Source organism: Rhopalosiphum maidis, chromosome 2, assembly GCF_003676215.2.
Source record: "Rhopalosiphum maidis isolate BTI-1 chromosome 2, ASM367621v3, whole genome shotgun sequence".
In the NCBI taxonomy this organism is placed as follows: Eukaryota; Metazoa; Arthropoda; class Insecta; order Hemiptera; family Aphididae; genus Rhopalosiphum; species Rhopalosiphum maidis.
Genome location: NC_040878.1, coordinates 43,575,444 through 43,599,027, shown reverse-complemented (window position 1 = coordinate 43,599,027; position 23,584 = coordinate 43,575,444). Strand labels below are relative to the sequence as shown.

Genomic DNA, 23,584 nt, shown 5'->3' with positions numbered 1-23,584 from the left:
ATGCTTACCAACAATTTCAGGTTTGTATAAATAAACTGGGTATATGAGTGGTACAAAATATTAAAAACAATATTTTTCTCTTTGAATCATTTCTTTTATATGAGACGAATAATTTCAGTATAATATCATTCTGCTTTACATTGTTTTATTCAACATTTCTTACGTAAAATGTACAGGTGTATTACATTTAAAACGTAAAAAATTAATTTTTTTAATATATTTATGATACTAATAATACTATCTTCAATGATCATAATTATAACTTAAGAGCTCTATGTATAATATAAATTGTAAAATACAGAATAACTATAGATTTTTTCGAGTTGATTTTTCAAATACTATGATTTCAACACAGGTATTATTAATATTATAGTATATGATCATAATACTATAACATGTACCATGTACCTATACCTACTTACCGAGTATAACGATAAATAAGTCGTACGAAACATTATACTATACATGTAATTGTATCCACTGAGTATAACGTATAACGGGAAATCGAATAAATAAAGCAGATTGCATATTGCAATACTGTAATATTATAAAAATAGTTATAATAATAAAAAATTGAAAGGGTCAAACGTATGGTTATTATCGTATGTCATCAGTTGATTACCACCCGTTTTCTTAAAATATTTATTATATATTTCGAATATGGCACGTTTTAAATTTTTATATTTTTTGTACATTTATTTCCTTATCTCAATAAATCAAAACAGTTGAGATGCAGTTTGTTAAAAATGATTATAATTGTTTCAAATTTGCGGACAAAATATTAATTGCACAATAATTAATATAATTTACTCACTATTAAACAACAGTACGACGAGAAAAAAGTTCTAAGCTTTCATGAATTATTACGCGTCGATTGTAAACTTCAATGCTACTATTATAGTTGGTTCTTACGTAATGTTTATTATACTCCAGGCATTCTAAAATTTTATTTTGAGTGACTTAAATTGTTGTAATTTATATAAACTCATTTTTCTCTCTGTAGAAAAACAAAATGACCGTACATTATAATTTATAATATATTACATAGCTTAGTTTCGTAGATACTGGTTATTTGCAAGTACTTACCTTTAAACTGGATAGCTGCACTAAGTAGTAGGTAAAAAACAGACTTCTTCAAAAAATAGTTTACCAACAGTGCCTAAATTGACTTTTACATAAACCAATTACGCATAAACTATTTTTAGGGTTCGTAAAACAATTGAGTTCTATAGTTTTCAGAGTTGTTTGACAAAATTGCACTCAATAACGATCATATAATATTTATCATATTCAACAGCACTTTAATTACTTAATATAAATACAATTATTTTACAATGTATATGAACGTCAATAATACATTTATATTATATATAAACATAATACATAAACAATTAATGTTAAATAAATCACTATTATATTTATATTACAGTATTATTATATTTCTACTATATAAAATAAATACGTACTAATAACAAATATAAATTTAAAAAATAGTTTAAAATGTTTGATGAGTGTTCTCTATAAATAAATAGCTTTTTTCATTTATGTTTTATACATTATTTTTACTCGTCAATTTTTTTAATTGGTATAATAAAATAATATGAGAATCGTAATTCGAATACTGATCCTAAAACACCAATTTGGTCTTAGGAGCAACTGGTTATGATCTTTCTAAGTACCAACCCGTACAATTAACCTGGTATCCAGGCTAAATGAAAGTATTAAAAAAAGAAAACCACATAATCGTAAAACTTATAAATAAAAAAAAAAATTGAACAGTTGTTTTGAATATAGCAATTTAAAATTCTCATCAGTAATCATTGTGTGGATAAACGCCTGTAATTTTGTGATTCTTAGAATCTGTTTAATGAAGATATGAACCACGTCAAAAAACCACAAGTAAAATAAAAATATTAAAAAGGATTAAAAGAAAGTAAATCATAATTTCCCCTGAACGATGTTAGGTGGTATTAAATTTATGTTCGTCATTGTCAATTTCTGATTGATTAAATAAACATATAATTTATTAAATAAATTAATGGAAAAACTTTGGAACAGAAATATTTAAGAATTTTTAAAAGGTTCTGTAAGCGTATACGACTACAGGTTAGAAAAATTTCCTCGCATAATCCCCTTGGGCATGAAATGCAGTGCTTACGCAGATCTGACATACTGACACACAATCGTTATTTTGCTAGGACCCCGGGGGTGTTGAGTATATTAAAAAAAAAAAATTATATATATACATCATCTTATTATTCTTAATTTTTATCAATACTGAAAAAAAATAAAACAAAATAAATTTTTTGTAATAAATTATGGGCCCGTTTAATTTCACTTTTTCCACCTATTCCACCACCATAACCACTCTAATACCTTAAAACCATACAACTGATATCTCTGTACCTATTTTTTTTAGCACCATTGCGCTGAGAAATGTAATAATATTATATGGTATACTATTGTTGTAGTAGTGTGGAAAAATACAAATGTAAGTCCGGCTTTACAAAAATCGAAACATGTTTTTGGATCTGTTCTCTGTTCATTAGGATTCCGCATGCGTCATGGCAGATTTTATCTGATCCCTTTTCATCCTTCCGGCGAGTGCGCTGCACGTAGATTCCACGTCGCCCACGACTGGGGAACCAAACCAATAGTGAACTGTACATCGTCCTGTCGCCCGTGGGGAATTAAATGAATAATATATCATAGCATGGGCAGATTTTGATATTGCCCCGTACAGTACTGACGACGGTTCAACTATGTTTTTTCGTGCAGCGTGTTTATTGCAGTGTGGTCACTAGGGCCAGATTAAACTATTTTTGTATATATTTCAAAATCACTTGTGGGGGACGGGATTTTTCAACATACAGTAGTGTTTTATTTTTAGCCAAGAGTCCAAGTAGCTTGGGTAGTTAGTCATAAGTCATATAGGTATCAGCTATAAATTATTAACTACACAATAGTACTACAATAATTTTAAAACAGAAATAGCTCTAAAATATTTTAAAATTGAATAATAAGAGAGTATACACTTTTTTTTATTTCTATTGTTAAATAATATTGATACGCAAATGATGTACGACCTTTTAAACAGCTGATGCGCAAACGATGTATCAACGAAAATAGGAACGATCCGCAACTGTCTTATAAAAAAAGTCGAAATTAACAATAGTGATGCGCAAACGACAACCGGCGAAATAGAATTATATTTGTGTTGGGTAAGGTTTATGACTATTTTGAGTTTTGAAAATAATCGACTTGCATACCCTATCTGTGATCTGAAAATTTACATTTGAAAGCCGTCAGATAAACGTTTGTATGGTAATAATTTTTACTCGAATGCACTAAGCGCGTGAATATACGCTTAATAGTATGTTGTCTGGTATTAAAAACGTGGGGTAAAAGGATTTAAAAATACTGTGTAATGGCTTAATTCCAACAATTCGAGGAAAAAATGAATTTATATTAAAGGCGATTAATTCTCTGATCGAACATTAAACGTTGTGAAATAAATAATATTATATGTATATAAAAAAATTAAATCCATTGTAGGTCTACTGAATTTACAAAATGCCATAAAATTCTGTTCATCCGAATAACTGCAGTTATCATTGTCTTTGTAGGCTATTTTATCATGTGTATCGTTTGGTCATCCAAGTATGAACAGAAGTTTTTACCACCCAGTGAACCACGATAGTTGTATAATTATAACCTAATAACCTATAAACTTTGGAAAAATTGATATCCATGTTAGTTAATATGTATATATTATCCGGGTTCTTTTTCATTGTAAAAAAGTAAAAATATATTTTAAGATTGATTTAAATTTTTAGCGACCTTTTTTTCTTCTAATATTTGATATAACATATCTGTGTTGATAAGAGGGCTTTACTATATTAATTTGATGGAAATTCGAATCTAGATATTAAAAAAATACTGTAATCAATTTATTTATAGTTTTATAATATTAAATTATTATTTGAAAACAAACTTTATAAAGAAACAGTTAGGAATATAGATTTTGGGTTTAAACCTATTACCTAATCAATTAATAACTAATATTATGCTAATATTTCTATCATATAATAATAATATGTCCGTTTTATACGAAGGGATAAGGTTGTCAAGACCTTCCGTAGAGTCCGAGTTTAGTAAGTTAGAATTGTATTTATCTTTTTTGGACAACTATGCTACACGACGTATTATGTATTTACTATGACTAATGTCTATATCAATTTAGAACAAACCTAATAAAGTCTCAATATAACTAAAAAAAAAAAAATTAAAAGTTTTAAATTATAAAATGTGATTAAGTATTGAAAAATTAAAAGTAGATAAATAAATAAGAGAAATAATAATTAAGTTATAGGACATTTATATATACCTATTTAATATAACAACACAAATATAGAATACAATACTTACCTAAAGGGTAATATTGATAATATGTATGCAAATTATATTTTGCCCATTTTAATTTAATTCATTGGTTTAAATTAACTTTAGAAAAAGATAAATTATTTTGAAGAATAGTATATATACCTATATACAACTATTCTTCGACATAAAATGAACTCCATTAAGTAGAATGTCTGTTATAATAACATCTAAGATACAGATATTAAGACATAATTTTAAAACGATGTGGCAATTTATTACTTTATGGAATAAAATTCACATACACGTAATAAATTAATCACATTAAATATAATATTATATGATGTTAACTACAAAAGAATTTGGTAAAAAAAGTTAATTATTAAATACTGAACGGTCATCTAAATATTTTACAGATAGTTATTCATTTTGATACAGCTTAACAATAAACTGAACAAACTAAATTATATTAAAATTAAAATGTTAAAAATATATAACTACTTGTTTATACTTGTTTATATAGATTTTATAACGTAATAATAAATTAAAAATTAATTAAACGTTAAGTTTGCTTACCATAACTTTAAATATTCTAAAATCTTACTAAATATTTGAAAATTCTAATACATATTCTAAACATTGCAAGTAAAAAAGAAAAAAAAACGATTTTCCGAGACTACATGTTCTATTATAATATAATTATAATTATTAGGTATTATAATTAGTTTAGGCAATTGTACACAAGATACACTTTCAACATATCATATCAATCACAAAAACTAATTTTTGAATCTAGAATCTTGAACTTCACGTTTTGCGTGAACGAGGAAATATTCGGCTTCAAGAGTAAAATAAAGGGTTATTCCACTGTGATAACAAAAATATATATTAATTTTTTAAGGTAGTAATAATAATTTAGTCACAATAATTAAAATAAAATTGCTTTTGTGTTCTACATCGTATGTAATATACACTTAAAGTAAAAATTTCATAAGGAAAAGGTTTTATAAAACACGAAACTTTTATTAAACTATACATTTATTTAAGTTGGTTTTTTTTTTAATAATTTTCATTTATTATTTCTTGTATTTTAGATAAATTATTTCCTTGAAACTGTGAATTTGTAAAGTATAATACAATTTTAAATGTGTGATTTTAAATATTATATTCAAGATTTAATTCACTTAATAGTTTATTCCATAGGATAACATTTTGATTTAATAATTTTAGAATAGTTTTTAGTGTTTTTACTTTTTACAATATATTTTACTCTATTAGGAAATTAAATGATGACTACTAATTATTGATTAGTAATAAACCATATGACATTTTCGGTACAGTATTATTACCACGAAATAATAAAATATATGAAAACAAAAACAAAAACTCAGTATGTTTATTAACGTAAAATAATAAAAAAGGTCCTTATTTACATTACCTATTTTATTTGAAGATAAATACCCATTGCTTGTATTTATATAATTTTCCATTTTACAAATGAGATTGAATTATAAAAAATAATATTACTAATCTAATATCCCTTACGTGACCCTAAAACAACTTTATGTAATCCTTACAAGCATTTTATCAACAGGTTGTACATTGTATACATTATGGAATTTCTACACTTTTGTAATTTTGTGTCAGGTAACTGGTGACACTAACTCGGTGACAAGAATCTAAAGTGTCACATTTAAACATTTTAAATATTATAAATGTTTGTAGAAAAAAATATATTTTATTTTATTTTATGATTTATAATTAATTGTATTATGTATACATTAAGTATGCATATAATATAACTAGTTAAATTACTCGTATATAAGCTTATAATAATTATAATTTATGGTGTATAGGTTTAAATACAATTTTTAATTAATAAATAATAGGTTAGTAGCTCACAAAACTGTTTGTAATAATTAAATTTTATATTATATTATATAATTAATTATGTATACAAATTTATTGAACAAAGGAAAAAATCTAAACCTTTGAGATAATTTTTATTATAATACAATACTTGGAAAAACTTATTCGGATAAATCGCTGGTAATTAATACATTTTTTGTTGTACCTGAGTATATAATTATTATTCATTATTCATTAATGTAAATTTAGTTACAAACTATGCAAAAAAATACATGTTATTTATATAATTTTTTCCATGATATTATTATAGATCAGATTAAACGTGTGCTTACAAATACATTTGTATTTATAATAAACATATTATGACGTGTTAAAACCGTTGAAAAAATTCGAAATTTGTTTTATATATATAAAAAAAAAAAATGTATTCTTAATTAGAGTTGGACAGTTGTTTTTGTATATTTTGTATACATCAAGTGCTATGTTTAGTTAATAGAAATTTAGTCCAATAGAATGAAAGCCACAAATAGAATTTTGAGTTTTTAAATTAAATTCAAAACACGACCAACACCACCATACTACAACAGCATATTGTTATTCAGTACAAATGTATAATATTATTGTTGCTGAACGGGAATTCAACCGCGTACACAAATTAAGCGAATTCGTCATAAATGTTCAATTGGTATAGCTATTGTCCTTGTTATAAATATGTTGTTAAAAGGGTTAAGATCAGAATAATAATTAACACCGTAACTATGCCACAAACTGCGAAGTATTATTTGGGCTCTCAACACGGCACTGTGATAAATGACTGTAGGATACGACGTATTTAGTCGTGCCACCGTGTACCACACTTGACGTTACTGGCGGTCCATTTAGTTTGTGTACCGCCGGCGGTAAAGAGACGATGGTGCCTGGTACAGACACATAGTACGCGGGCGTCGGAGCGGAATAAAAGGGTACACAATACCGTATTCGGAAACACGACTATCGATAACTCGTTCGACAAACTATACAACCTATTCAATGACGATTCGCCGATCGCATCGCAAAATAATATGTCAATACTAATCGACATCGCGAACACGTTCAACGTTATCGGATATCGTTCTCTTGCATTTCAATACGCACTCACATCCAAACCCGAAACCGTCTGTTTTATATAATAATATGTTATATTAGATAGGTGTTATACAAATGTATATATAGTACACACGCGTCGATACATGTTCCACTGAAGTCACATCTATGGAATAGTAGTGTGGAAATATAATCCTCTGGGGAGTTATATCATGTATATATATATATTATCAGAATATCATTGTGTAGGTTCGATATTTTTCCCGTCTGCACGCGGAACGGATATACATTTTAACACTAGTCGGCAATGACATTCTCGATTAGTTCTGACCCGTCCCAGCTGTCGAATCCGTTCCAATCCTATTCTGACTGCATCCGATTAATATCCGTTATGCGGAATTTTATCAGTATGTTGCAGATACTTGATGTTTATATATATATAATTATAGAGTCCAAATAATATAATGTTTTACGTTACTCGTGTGTGTTGTGTATATTTGTGTATTGGTTCATATACACAATACTTGGAAGGGGAAAAAAATTTAAATTTATGCGTTTTATATTGCATGTTATATAATTCGATGGTGAATAATTGTCAAGTTTATAAACTACTTATCGCTTCCATTTGTTATTGTTTCTGTCTCGAAATATTATTTTACATTTTACTTTCCATTATTCGTATTTAACAACGGTAAGTTGTCTGATAATGACGATATAAAGGTTAAAATGTAAAATATTTTTCAAAATAAAGTTTATTCGGAATTTCTGTGTTAAGTAATGCTCATGCTTAGCTAGGTATTCGATAGTTTTATCGTTAGCAATCGAGCTAACAAAAGTCTTGGTAGCACCAGTTGTAGAATTGTCTTTAAGGCTGAAGTTCCCACGGTCGACACAAACACACTGCAGAAAGTACGTTATGAATATTTTAAGCTACGCCAAATCGGGAAAGTTAGAGCTGTATATTTGATGCAGCGTTTTTGTTGCGAAACTTGCGAGCACGAGATGTTTTCAAAGATTTAATTAATTAAATTTAATTTATACAAATTCTAAAATTTGGTATAATATCATAATTAATTTTAAACCTTTAAAGTTGAGTGAGATGTGTTTTTTTTTAAACAAGGTAGGTATTTGTAATTTTTCTTTAAGTTTTGACTTTAAAGTAACCACGTTGATAAGTTAGAGAAAATGCAGGCTCATGTTCTTTTAAACTTTAATTTAACCAAAAGTATAAAATTACCGAAATGAAATCAGTTTTAAATGAAATTTTAAAAACTTTTTATGATTATTTTTTATATCCGGTTAATATACTGTTATTATATATTATTAATTTCGATTTCCCGATAAACAGTTGAACTTATTTTTGCTAATAATTTTAAACTACCGATTTAAGAAAGCGTATTAAGATCATCAAAGGTATATATATATTTTGAACACAAAGATAATTTTAACTACTATGTATCGATGTACTTTACTTTAGATTTCGAAAAGTTTATTGAACCCAAATTATTTAAGTTTGTAACATGATTAGTTGAAGTTTTTAGAAGAAAAGTGACAGTTCACAACCAGATAGATGTTAATGTTTGCGAATAATTAGTTAACAATATTTTGAACTATATTTTTGAACTGAGTTCATAAAAATTACTGGCTTATATCCAAAATAATTTCTTTGTTATGATGAAATGTATACCTTCTGTATACAGAAGTAGTACAAAAATACTCGAAGGTTTTAAACTACATAATATATTATCATTATAATCTATGATTAATATTATTTTTGTTAAAAAAACGCTTAGTAAATATTCGTATAATTTATTGAGTTGAATTTTAGATAATATATCAAATTTGTAAATAATCAACTTATCTTTAATTTTCAAACATAAAAACTATTCGTGAATGTTTATGCTCAGAATATTGTTTCGTAACATATTATTATAATAACTATTTAGAAGTTGCTTATAAAGAAATAATATAATAGCGTTACTGGAGTTGTGTGCTTTACGAATACCAAAATCTTATGAATAGAAATTATTCTGTATTTTAAAAAATGCGGGCAACGAATCTGTTTAAAAATTACGGTTTTTATTTTATTTTTTAAGTACCACGTATGGGTACATTTTTTCGGTAAAAATAGTGATCTAAAAACCTTGTATAAATGAAACGGTTGGTTGACACGTCTCTTTAATAAAAAAAAATCTATCGAATTTTAAAAACTAACTATATTGAATTGTAAATAAAAAAATAATTTTTTCGAGGAAAATATGAAATTAATGGTACATAATAATATTAGAAAAGTGATTCTAATAAAAGCTATGATATTTTTCAGAGTGCTCGTGGAAATTAATTTTGTGTAAAAATGTACTATATCAATTTTATAACTATGTATTATATTTATTATGATATTATAGTAAACAATTGTATTATTAATAAAAACATCTTATAAACATTCTTTAAAATAAATATTAGTAAAAAAAATAACTTCGCTTTTAGATTAAGCATTTATTTTTAATTACAGCATATTAAATCTTAAAATGTCAATAAAACATAAAATTCATGTTTAGTTATTATTTTTAAAAATTAACTTGTGGTAAATGTGACATTCCTCCAGGGGTTAAATATTACACTCCAGTATTGTACAATGGACAAAACTGAAAGAAAGAAACATGTCATTATTGTTAAACAAATACGCTCTACTTACAATCGGAAAATAAATTACATGGTAAATATTGACAAAAAGTGGTGTACTAAGGCGTTTATATTTTTTGCAATAATACAATTAAATTAATATTATATTTAATTTATTAATTATATTGATTTCTAACTTCTATTTCAATAATCGTCATTTTAATTCAAAATTTAACAGTGTGTTATTATACTGAAATAATATATTAACAAGAACCACCTGTTTTTGAAATATAAATTCAATACACAAAATTCAAATAATTGAATTGAAAATATTCAAATGATTTCGGAAAAAAAGTTAAATAATTATAATATCGAGTAGATTAAAATGTTATTTTTAGGTTTAAAAACATATAACAGTTAAATTATTAAAAATATACTAACTTAGATGACTCGTATATTTTATATGGCATTTGAAATTAAATTGTTACTGTTTTATTTATATGCCTTATTTTTTATAGGAAATAAAGACTTGTAGGAAACATAACTCTTTTGGCCAAGCTAATTAATATAGGATGTAAACTTTATGTATACTCAACAATCTACATTATGTAAAGTTTACTCAGTACTGACATCACATTACAATATTTGTAGTAATATGTCTTTGTAAATGAAAAAGTTTTTAGTTTGATTATGGTTTTCTATATTTCTTTGACAAGCCGCAATACGTTTGATCTAATTTTATGATTTTGTCACATGTGTAAATTATACGATTACACGATATTATTGTTTATATTTTAATCCTTATTTAGCTATTTATGAAAAAAGTATTACATATTAGATATAGTCATAATCAAATCAAAATATTTTATAATTTATGAAAAATAATACCTGTGCAATGAGTAATGAGTACCTATCTAGTAAATTGGACATAGTAAATATTTTGTATGATGATTTTATAATTTAATGTTTGCCATATATTATTTGTTTTAAATAAAGAAGTTTTTATCTCTCTAATGACTAAAACTAATATTCGAATTTTTTTAATATTTTTAAAAAAATTATATAGCTAATTTTTACTTTTTTTAAAATCAGAAACACATTACTTTGTGTGATTAAACCATTATACCATATTATAATAGTTGTACTTTATTCTAGGATTTACCAGGTAAATTGGTTGATATGCATTCTATGCAATTTAATACTCATCCCAAATTCGTAATATATTATATTATGATTAATGACTGTTTAATGTTTAGTGTTGTAGTATAATATGCATCGTATTACGACTTACCAAACAATAATTGTAGTTATTGCACTATTATACTATAGATTGTAACCTAATTGTCTATAATGTTTAGGTGTATATTATATGTTACACCTATATCATATACCATATATTATATATTTTTAAATGAAAATTTTTCGAAAATATAGTTTTTAGTTATGCCATAGACATTTTAATTAATATATATATTAAACATGAACATTTTAACAATATTTGTTTTCACTTAGTCAACAACACGTCATCCACAATGTGATATAATATTATAATTTATAATGGAAATATTAATTTAATTTAAATATTTTCTAAATAGCTTTGCGTGTATACCACACATTAAACACAAGGAATATGTGGCGGCGACGTAATGGCAGATAAGTCATAGCTATAATTATGTTGGCTATGCAAACTTTAGGAATCGTGACTAAACCTATAGGTGACTTAGATAATGTGTTTTATTTACTTGTTAATTGTGTCAAAATTAAATTTGGCTCATACGTTATGCTAATCATGGATTATAAAACCATAATTGGTTTCCAAAATGTAATTTTCAACACGCAGTTACATTGTTCGTACATCAGATAGAAATATACTTGTCAGTTGTCAATTCGCTGATCAATATTAAATCTATCATTTGGAATTTATAATATAATTGGTTTGTAGATATCTAAAACGAGAAACAGTGATCACTAAATTCGTTATTATTTTATACGCTAAGTTACATAGTATAACGGTTGTAATTTTATTTCTATTGTTCAAAAAAAGTCGTTGTACACGACTGTATGCTATTTTCTTTTTTAAATTATACTAAAATATTGACTAAAGAGTTGAACTCTTTTAACTTTTATCATACGCACTCATAATTCATATTATAACCAAACTCATTATTGTGTCATGAAATTATAGAAAACATAAAATATTATATAGGTAGATAGTTTCCTTCATATTTGATTTAATCAAATAACATTGTACTGGTATATTAAAAAATATAAAAACGAATTACATTTATTAACATTACACAAACTTAGCTTTTATTTTTAAATAGCGTTACACGGGCTTGAATATGTTCAATAATATTATTATCTAGATATTGTTGTGACACCAAAATTATTGCGATAATATCCATAACATATTATAGTAAATCGATGTGTCGGACGGTGTCGCTCTTTCCTGATAGAATTTGACAGGCGCGAAAAATCTGTCGTCCTTCCTCCAATTAAGGTAAGGTTTTTATATTACAAGGCAGATAATATCATGATAGGAATACAGTAATTTCTCCCAAATAAAAATAAGTAATAAATATTTATTAATTTATAATTTTTTTTATCATTACTATTATTATAATGAGCGAATTTTTCTTAAATATTGACAAAAGTTACACAAACATATTTTTAATGTTTATTTGTCCTTATAAGTTTTGTATAGATTATTTTTAAATATAAAATGTTTTTGTATCATATAAATATTGTTTTATTATTGTATGCACACGATTTTAAGATCTAAATATTAAACTGATTAGGTATATGGTATTACCTGTTTCATTTACCTTTAGATTGTTGAATACGTTTTATTTTAATTTATTTTAATATTTTATGGTGTTATAATTTATTAATACAACTTTTGATATAGATATCTACTCAAGTTATTAAATTTTGAAAACGTGTGATCATATGACCTTTAAATTATTTTAAATATAGTAAAATCTATTGGATACTAAGAAAATTAAATTATTTAATAAATTTAAATAAGGTTTAAGTTGAATTTAATATTACTTATATTATTTTGAACTTCCTGCGTGTGAGAGGACATTAAAAATAATTAATAATAACAATATTAAATTACCTTACAGTAAAATAGCATATTAAATTAAGCTAACCTGCCTAAAAAAGAAACCTTTAATGTTTTACATAAATACAACCTTATACTTAAAGTATCATATAAATGATAAAATGGATTCTGTTTATGTAATGCAATACAGTTAATGTTTTACCGGCTTCTAACTTTAAATATTCTTCTTATTTTCAGATGTTGACGAAAATAATTTAAAGTTAATTGCCAACAATTCTTAGTCAAATGAGTATAAATATCTGTATTGTTTTAAGAAATAATGTGCCCAGCCTATTATACTCACTTAAAGAATGTGTATCGTCTTTTATTTTTTGCTTTTAAAGTAAATCAAAACTTTTTTTTTTATTTCTTCACGGTTTATTAAATCGAAAATGGAATTTGAGATTGTCTTTAAAAATAGAAGCCCTCACGTACCTCAATAATATTAGTTTCGTCTGTTTAGTGATATTTGTGGTTAATTGATTTTTTACAGACAGTTTAAAATTATCATTTTTAATACAAGAAGTGTACATTTTAGTAGATAATCTCGGTAGATCACACATTACACATTGGACTGACCGGTCCCCAACAAGTATTTTTTATATTGATATATTAAACAGATTATGTATTCTATAATAACAAATATTAAATAAAAAAACTACCTATAAATAATAAAAAATTATTCGAATTATAATACTTATTTATAATGTCATTCATTATTTTATAATAGTTAATGAACACGGAAGACAAAAAATATTTTAGGAAAATGCATACGTACCACAGTAATTATTTTGAATTATGATAAGTAGTACCTATACATAAAATGGTTACAGGGAAGTTTGTTTTAAATTTTTAAAGTATTTTTTCACAATAGAAAAATTATAATTTTTATTTTTCTATTTTATTCTATCGACATATTTACAGTTTACCATTATTAAACTATCGACATATTCAAACAAATTAAGTTTGATTGGTTTTCATATGATTATTAATTCTTTATGCACAGTATAATTGTATAAAACAAAATTAGTTTCTTTTGATAGATTATTTGTTGTCCTGGAACGTAGGGGTTTTTATATAATTACAATAATATACTATTGATGTCCCAAGAATTAATGATATTTAATTATTTATAATATCTAAGTAATCGAAATATATTCATCTTTTAAACAATCCAACCACTGTTAAAATTTAAAATTTAAAACAATTCAATGTAATAAATAATGATCAATACGTTTATAGTATTATTTATACAAAGTAAAATCATATTAAGACATGTGTAATTTTTTGAATAAAAATTGATATTAACTAAACATATTTTATTATATTTCATAACCATGTTTTATGCTATATTTTTTTAGAAGTTTCTTGCTAAATATGTTATCGAAATAAATACACCTAATCAATTGATTATAACAATATAAATATGTAATATAATACTATAACCAATATAAATATAAAAAACAATCACAAAAAACATTATTGTTAACTAATGTAATACAACTCAATATAGTATTTTTTTATTGGAGTTTTCAACTTTTTATTACTTCGTTTTACTAATATAGAACTTTTTGAAATAATGTTACTAATGTAATCATCTCTACCTAAATTTTGTACAAGTCGTATTATAAACATTTTATAAACATTTCTGACATACATACTCGTATTATTATAACGCTCGGAAATTTCAATGTGAACGAGCAATGCGGTTTTGATACATAGAATTTAGAGTTTTTCATATATTTTTTTTATATATATATATATATATATTACAACATAAAATATCATAATCTCTTTCAAAAACCATCCTTTTATGCTATAGTGTCTTGAACACATAATAATACCGCACACTATTTTTATCCGATTTATCCCCATGATCCTCCCATAGTATATGTGTTAGGAAGTACTAACAAAAATGTCTAGTATTTTATTTTCTTATAGTTATCCAATTGGAATCATCCCATCAGATTCCGAAGTTTTTTTCTTAATATTTTTATTATGCATTCAGTATAAAATATTTTAATTGTCGATCTTAATATTTTAAACTAATCAGTCCAAACAACTTTTTGACACATGATTTTAAATTAACACTTTGTTCATATTTTAAATAAGCCTTTGCTCAGTATATCAGTTATAATTACAAAATTATAGGTAGTTATAGATATTATTTTACAGTTAATTTTTAGTTTTTCAGTTGATACAGAGATATCTTTCTCTGTCACATTTTTTTGTATTTAGATAAGTTTAACATATTTTATTAAACATGTAAATATTAAAAACACGTTACAACTAAATTTAATTACATTTACTTTCGAAAAGTTATTCTTAATCTTAAACCAAATTTATAATAGAACATTTTTATGAGAGAGAGCCATGATATTTTTTGAGTTTGTTCATTTAATAAACAACTATAAAATAGTTAATCAATTTAGTAAGGTTTCTGAAATATTAACAAGTATAGCAGTTATAATAAAAACATCCAATGGAAAAAATTATTTTAACCACTCTAAAATTTTTTACCAATCTTCAAATAATAATCGCTAGATGATAAAATATATAATTACTTTATACTTGAAATTGAGTATTGATGCATTTCAGTAAATTGAAATACGTAAAACAGCAATATTAATAATTTAAAATCAAAAATATATAAAAGTTTTATTATATACAGAATCGTAAATATATATTTTTATTATAAAATACATTTAATCATAATATGAAATAATAAACATTTTTAAATTAAAAATCACTGTTTACTTAATTTAAACTTTTCTGGATTTGTATTTTTCTAGAAATGGACTTATCAAAAAAGTTTGAACATAATTTTTTAGAGACTATAATACTAATTCAATATATGTTTTCTTAGTAGAATATTGATTGTTTCATCATTACGTGATTCTTAATAATAAATATTTACCTGGAAAATTAACCAAAACTATTAAATTAATATGGTTCATTAGTCTTTACGTATTATTCTTTAATAGTGAATTTGTACCAAATATATATAAAAAAAAAATGCTTTGTTTACTTTACTCACTAAAAATAAATATAATTAGCAAACATTATATTTAGAATTGTATTCCTTAACAAGTATAAGTAATTTAAATTCATTTTAAAAAATAATATTATGCATTTTTAAATTGATGACTTCTGATCTCATTTTTACGGCTCATTGTATTTATAGAAAATATTTGAACATCAAAAAAAATATTTTTATCTGAAAAATAACTAATAAGTACTTAAACGTTTAGTCAATTTTTAAATTTACTCTGAAATAAATACATTGGCAAGGTTTACAAATTTAATCAAAACTATTAATTCAATTGATATAATCCTTCTTGAATGAAGCTTTGGATCAATGGTTTTTAAAAAGGATTGATTAGAAAATATGTTAAGATGATTCATTTGTAATATTACATTTGTTGGAAAATTGCTAGGTTTTAGATTCTGAGTAAATCTTCATTCATTTTTTATGAACGTTTGAACTTTTGAACTTTATTATTTTTTTTTTTTTTTTGGATTGGATATCACGAATAAATTTACAATTTTATGAGTAATGAAATTTTTTAAATTATTTTGTATTTTAGGTATTATCTATTTTAAGGCTTAAATATCTAAGAATTCCTAATAGATAGTATATGCTGAAACTGAAAAATCTAAAAAAATACATAAGCATTGGTTTTTTCTTACAAATATATTAAGTTAAAATTACACATTTAAAATAACGATGCATACTTTATGTATATAGGTACCTAGTTATTTTGTTTTGATTCAAAAATTTTGTTATGAGGACTTTTAATAAAATTATGAACTTAACTTAAAATTCAATTATAATTTTTAAACATGTAAATAAATTTTAAGCTATTACCTATTTCTACTATAAACGTTTATATTGTTTTACGATAAGGTGGTATTGACAAAATATCTAATAACAATAGTATAACATGGTATACACACACACATATATATATATATAAATAAACTATTATAATAATTTAATATTAACAATATAATCAAATTAAATATTTTTGGAAAAAATTAAATCGAACCACTGTAATATTTACATTATTATATATTTATAGCAATATTAAAAAAAACATACCGTGAATGATATACATAATGATGTCGGCTGACAGTCAGTCTTGGATTACAGCAGAGAGGTTATCTAATTTCCCACTTTTTGGTAATATTTTTTTTTTTTAATAATTAAGTGTAACATAATTTGTTCAATTTGTTACATTTATTTTTTAATGAGATATGTCGACAGTAATAATGAATTATACTTTCTCATTTTCACCATTTAAAATCTCAATTGGTTTATCGGTATTGGAAACCTTAAGCAAACGTGTGTAAATACAGTGTGTATTATAGTCGTGTATAGACGAAACAGTACATACAATATTATTAGTGTACCCAAGTAAAAGTTATTAAACCAGTAATAAACATTTAAAGTTACAATGTCACTCGATGTCACCAACAGCAAGACAAATTCCAAAATAAACATCGGTACAATTAACTTCGCACTTCGTACGAGCTGCACAACAATAATAATAATAATAATAATATGTCGGAGTGTCTGTATTCATTTAGCGCGTGTATCGCGGCGACAAAAAGTTCCTGGAAAAAAATGCGCCCAACACTTTTATTAATCCTTTTTATTTTTTTTCACGGACATTTTACCTCTTCAGTTGCCGTGCGATATTATATTATATGTGATATTAAGGTGACGAGTTTTTCTGTCATAACAATACTCATGCGCGTTCATTAAGGCGGTCCAATTTCGTGCGTTCAGAGTCTACCGTGACCACCGTTCGTTATATTATTGTGGTTTCTGTTTCCTTTAGGTAGGTACGTAAACATGCGCACACGTACATGCTGTATGTACATATTTTTTTTTTCTTCTTCGTGCCCGTCGCCGACATTTGTGTGCGTTGTACGCGTTGAATTTTAATGTGTTTAATTTATTTCCTTTCACTTCTTATTTCCTTAATAATGGTTTATTGTTTTTTAATTGTGCATCAAGTTTTCAACTTTGTGGAACCTGTCAACGCGACCGGCCCATACTGACAGCAATGGAATGGAAACGCACACACAAGTGGTCATTTTTGTTTTAGGTATGACACGGCCAAGGTTGTTGTATATATATATATATATATATATATTTTTTTTTTTTACACACTCTTAAAATACGATACACCGTAATATTGTATACCACCAAGTCATTTGGTTCAAAATCCGTCAATCAAGGTGAATGATTGCCATCTTCCATAATTTTACTTTGACATTGTCAAATTTTAAACTGACAATTTCCAATAAAACCATAAATCTTTGAGGCTTCAAGAGTCATGTTATATATAATACGTTGTACGCACCAGTTAAATAAATGAAAACCAATTATATTATAATCATCAGCTCGTGGAACCCTTAAAAACAACTTATTCCTTATTATTTTTAGTTTTAACAGTTAAATACATCAAACATAATATTATTATGAATACTTGTGCTTTTTTTTATAAAATACAGCATATAAGCATCTTTTTATTATTTTTTTATGTTGTGGCTCATCGTAGATACACAGTTTAATTTTTAATTCGTATTCTATAAAACAATTTTTATCAACGAGCATTCAACGATTCACAAAAATAAAAAATAAAGTAATGGAAAATATTTTTGGATATTTTTGTGATCAATCAACGATCAAAAATGATAGGTAGGAATTAAGTGTAGCATTTTTATATCTTATTGACATTTTTATACTTAGCAAATAACCCAAACTATATGATGAATTAAAATCGCTACTGCTGTAACATGGTCAATTAATATATAAGGTATTTATTTTGTCATTTTTTAAAATATTTTAAGTAGTATTTTACAGAATTATAGAGTCACGGTCATAGAGGTATATAAAAATTTATTTTTAAATTCATATTTTACTTTTTATATTTTTTTTTATATTAAATTCGTTTATATTTTTATATTGATTTTGTAACGTAATATCGTTTTCTAAAAACTAGTGATCCAAAAACAGTAATTTGATTAATAATACCAAATGATGTTCATGTAGGCGCCTATGTGATACGTTCATCTATATAATAATTAATGATTTTTACTGTACAGCTAGATGACCTACAATAATATTTTAAGGATTTCTGTTGGAGTTTTGTTTGAGTATGAACATTTAATTGAACTTTTTTAATAATTTAAAAAACGTGATAGGAAATATATATATATATGAAATGTTTATATATCATAATAATTGGATTATGACATGTTATTATTATTCATTACTATGTAAGTATATACGAATAGTAATATTATCCAATTTTACGGAATAAATTATGTTATTTGCAGCATTTTATTTCATAAGTTAAAATAATCAAATTATTTTTTGAATTTAAGTTTTTACAATTTTATTTTAGAAATGAACTATGGATTAGTAATTAAGTACCTAGTAAACTAATGTGAATGCATAATATCTTACACAGTAATTTGATTTTTATATTGTATAAGTGCAAAACTAGGTCAAAATGTTAATTTATTTTATGTTTAACAGTTGCAATAATAAAAATGCATGTTTTTATGTTTTTTTTTCTATTTCAACAATTTTAACTAGGTACTGTTAATAGTAGATAATATATATTAAACTTATTCCATTTTTAATTTTGACTGTGGTATAGCCGATATTGTGCAATGGCAGTGAGCATATTACCAACACAGTATTGTGCATAGGTATTATAGGTAACCTATAGGTAGTTAAAAATCGTTATGTACCATATTTTTCCGATGGAAAAAAAATAGAAATTAATACTAATAAAAACGGCCGGTTCCACTTTACCCACCGATCCCACAACGTACCTATTTATATGAAAGTACAAATTATACATCAAGCCGTTGCCAAAACAAAAACCGTTCTGTCGGCCAAGGCCACGTTAATGAACACCCGTCCGACTCGTCACACCTTCATTCTATGTGTATACACATTACACATATTATATTAAATATTAAATGTATTTTTATTTTTTTTTGTATAGGCCTGCACATTATGCATAGTTACATGTGCGCGCGCGTTCGCGTACACATTTACCTTCCGACGTTACACGCATAATTTTGACCCCGTAAGTCTGTAATAATAGTACCCATACCACGCATATATATAGTAATCGGTTGTATATTATTATGTGACGGGATTAATTACCACAGGTTATCGGTCGGTGCACCGGTGTTTTAATTAAAAATCACGTCACGTTACGCGTCATAATCGATTGTCGCCGTTAAAAATTACTTTATTTTATCTTCAGCTCTTTTTGCCATCATTTCAATATCCGCAGTCCCTGATCTGTTTTTTCAAACCCGTTTCTATTATCCCGGTTAAATTAATGCGATGTCCAGACGACAAAACAAAAGAACAGTTAATCTCCCCGATGGCTGAAATCACAATAGTCATCAGATACGGGTCGCTTTATGCACATAGAACAAAAATACATTAAAAATTAGAAATCCATTAAATTTCTATTACAAACGAACCCATTTTAGAAGGGTGTATTAGGGTTGAAGTTAAATAAACAAATACAATCTTAATTCATGTTATCGTTTTAACGTACATGGCATTTATAATTCATATCTGGTTATTGTGATCCGATTAATTAATAGAATTACATGTAAAATATACACCAATAATATTATATATGTATGTATATAGTATACAATGTATTGCTTTTAGTTTACCAACGCTTCGACAACAATGACAATTATATATTTATAACGATAACAATTACGATATACCTTCTTATCTAAAATTTATATTTTTCAGTAAAGAGCGATTGAAATTTAATAGATAGAAAATAAAAATGTCTTCATTCATACATTTTATTGAATATTTTTTAATATTTACAGTTAGTGATTGAAACACCAAATTCACTTTATCCGTTTGGAAAATACAAAAATATACATTTTAAGGTAATGGTATATCAAGCTATTAATAAACCAGTAAATTTAGTTGTTTGAGTTAATGACGACGAATATCCAACCCATTAAAATCAAATCCAAAAAAGCTCATCCGTGGAAAATGTACGCATTACGCAGATGTTGGTAAATTACGGGTTTCTTATTTTTATTTACCCTTAAAACCGTTCTGTGGCTTTAATGTCTTTTATCTAAGATATTTTATTTAGAAAACAGTAAATATGGTGGATTTACCCTCGAGCCTTTTAATGAAATCGAGTGAATAATATTTAAACATTAATATATCAAATGAATAAAAAGCTATTTAATGATATAACACTAATACAATAAATTATTATTTCAGTAACTGAAAAAAAATATGAAATTCAAAACAATTGCCATTCAGATTTAATAAATTCAATTCCATAGACTATTTAATGGATATTACGTAAAATAAAGTTTACATTAAAGTATACAATTATTATGATATTGAAATACTATATTGGTATTTGGTACAATATATATTTGTATCGGTAAAATTTTATTAAAAATATTTTTATATTAGTATTAAAAAATAATAATATGGCAGTTCATTTTTTTTTTTTTTAATTTAAATTTATAATTTTAAAATAAATTATTTGACAGTATACATGAAATACAAAGTAAGATTAAAGCTCAAAAAAAAAAAAAAAAAACAAATAAAATAAAATAAATAAAACTAATCACTTATTGGTGGGAGATACTTGAAAAAAAAATAATAATATTATCGATACGCATGTATGGATATTGCGGTTCCCAAACCGCATTCAATTTCAATTTTTGCAATGACCAAAAATCCGTCATGAATATTTTTAAAAATGCGAATTCGTGTCAAAGCTATTAAGTTCGTGCAGGTTATGACTGGCAATAAGTGAGTCAAAAGCTTATTATTGACAACGTACGGTTTTATTTCGTATACACATCAATTTTATATGAAGGGGGTTTTCATACTACAGACAACCCTATTACAAACACTAGCTGGGACGGATGCAGCATACCAAACTTTTAAACGGATAAGGTTGTGTGAAACCAAAGTTGTTTGAGTGCCATCCAGCTTAAAAGCCCACCGTTAACACACGTTTAAACGTAAAACATTAAATGTTAGACCACCGTTATTCGAGGTCCGACTTAGACATTCTTACCGTATTAAAATAATAGTGAAAATAGCTAAAACTAACTGTGAATTCTTGTGATTGCGTTGAGAGGTATACTAATTTCATGACCATATTATTATTTTACGTAAATTAAGTAAACGTTAAATGATTTGTATCCATAACCACATAGAAAAGTCATATTACTGTTCTGTGATATCATTACAATAAACAGGAGTTATAGAACTTATACGTGTATTACGTATATTTTGATTATTTTTCTATAGTTCGGATTCATACTCGTGTATATCTAATAATACGCCCTATAAAGTTATAAATATATTATTTTTAACATAACATATTTTTCGCATAACAATATGTAAATATTTGCTTAGTAATTAAAATATCAATCGTATTTATTAATATTTTTTTTAGATTTGTTTTATTTCTTAAGGTTTATAACTGCGATATATTATTAAGTATTTCATATTAATATATATTAATTCGATTCCATTGTATATATTTCGTTATTATGTTACCAATACCATTGTTGGTTTTCTTTTCAACATGACTAAATATTTTGGCTAAGATTCCTAGGGATATACATTCCCGCAATATATTGTTTTATCAATATCTTTAAATTACTTATTATATTTACAGCAATTTGATCACGAGTTTTCTATACGTTTCAATTGTACAGCGACCAATAATACAACTAATATCTATTCTGTAGCTTACATGTTGTTTTGTTAATGTTAATTTATATTAAAACCGACAAGAAAATACAAAATATTAACTATTGGTTTTATAATATATGTATATCGTATATTTAGTTTTAAATATTCATACATGATTTACATACATAAATATATAAAAACGGGAGCTAACAGTGCTTGCGTTTGCGTATTTTTTTTTTTACGAATGAAACAAAAAATTATATGTTTAAGGTTAATTTGATTTTTATAATTTTAGGTTTATGGCATGACTACGTTTTAATTTTATTGTGAAATATGTTTTAAATATTTTTGAATATCGTAAAATGTATAATTTTACCATTTTTTTTTTCTAAAGTCTGTTTCAGTTTAAATAATAAATGAGTCTTTGTTGCTGTTTTGACAATTAATGCATATTTTTTATGACTTTGTCAGTTGTCACACAGTTTAGTGTCGAGTACCTACATTATTTTATATTTTTATCGAACTTAACAGTTTTAAATTAGAAAGTTTAATGTCTTATTTTTAGTCTAAAATAATACAAATAAGAGGTGTACATTTTAAATGATGTCATAAAGTAAATTTAGTTGTACGTCACATTATTGTAATTTGAATTGTTAATTCTTAGAAAATGTGAATGAATCTCAAAGGGGATAATATTTTATTATTAATTCTCTTTCATGTTTTGATACATTATTATATTCTTGTTACACAAACTGCTAAGTATCTAAGTACTAAGT

General features: G+C 25.1%; 1 protein-coding gene across 5 annotated transcripts in view; it reads left to right on the top strand.

Moving 5' to 3' along the window:
- Window positions 1-23,584, top strand: part of LOC113553659 (5-hydroxytryptamine receptor 1-like) — a 208,993-nt gene that overhangs the window by 26,549 nt on the left and 158,860 nt on the right. The window contains exon 1 of one of the 5 annotated variants that reach the window (XM_026957113.1): window positions 18,087-18,174. The exons of the other annotated variants lie outside the window; for them this stretch is intronic. The gene's annotated coding sequence lies outside the window, so the exon portion shown is untranslated. Of the gene's footprint in view, window positions 1-18,086; window positions 18,175-23,584 lie in introns of those variants that run through there. 5 annotated transcript variants of the gene reach the window in all.